The following is a 355-nucleotide window of genomic DNA, read 5'->3' as shown; positions in this document are numbered from 1 at the left end:
CCACACACCTGTCCACACACACATGCACACACACACGTGCACACACACGTGCACACACACTCATGTGCACACACACGCACACACACCTGCACACACACACGTGCACACACACGTGCACACACACCTGCACACACACTCATGTGCACACACACACACGTGCACACACACTCACGTGCACACACACACCTGCACACACTCACATGCACACACACACCTGCGCACATACACACGTGCGCGCACACACGTGCACACACACTCACGTGCACACACACACCTGCACGCACGCCCACACTCCCCGTGTCGCATCCCCCCGGGACGAGCCCCGGCACAAGCAGCTCAGCACACGCCCACACAG

This window comes from Pygoscelis adeliae, unplaced genomic scaffold (assembly GCF_000699105.1).
Source record: "Pygoscelis adeliae isolate BGI_AS28 unplaced genomic scaffold, ASM69910v1 Scaffold97, whole genome shotgun sequence".
NCBI lineage: Eukaryota > Metazoa > Chordata > Aves > Sphenisciformes > Spheniscidae > Pygoscelis > Pygoscelis adeliae.
This window is presented reverse-complemented; position numbering follows the sequence as displayed.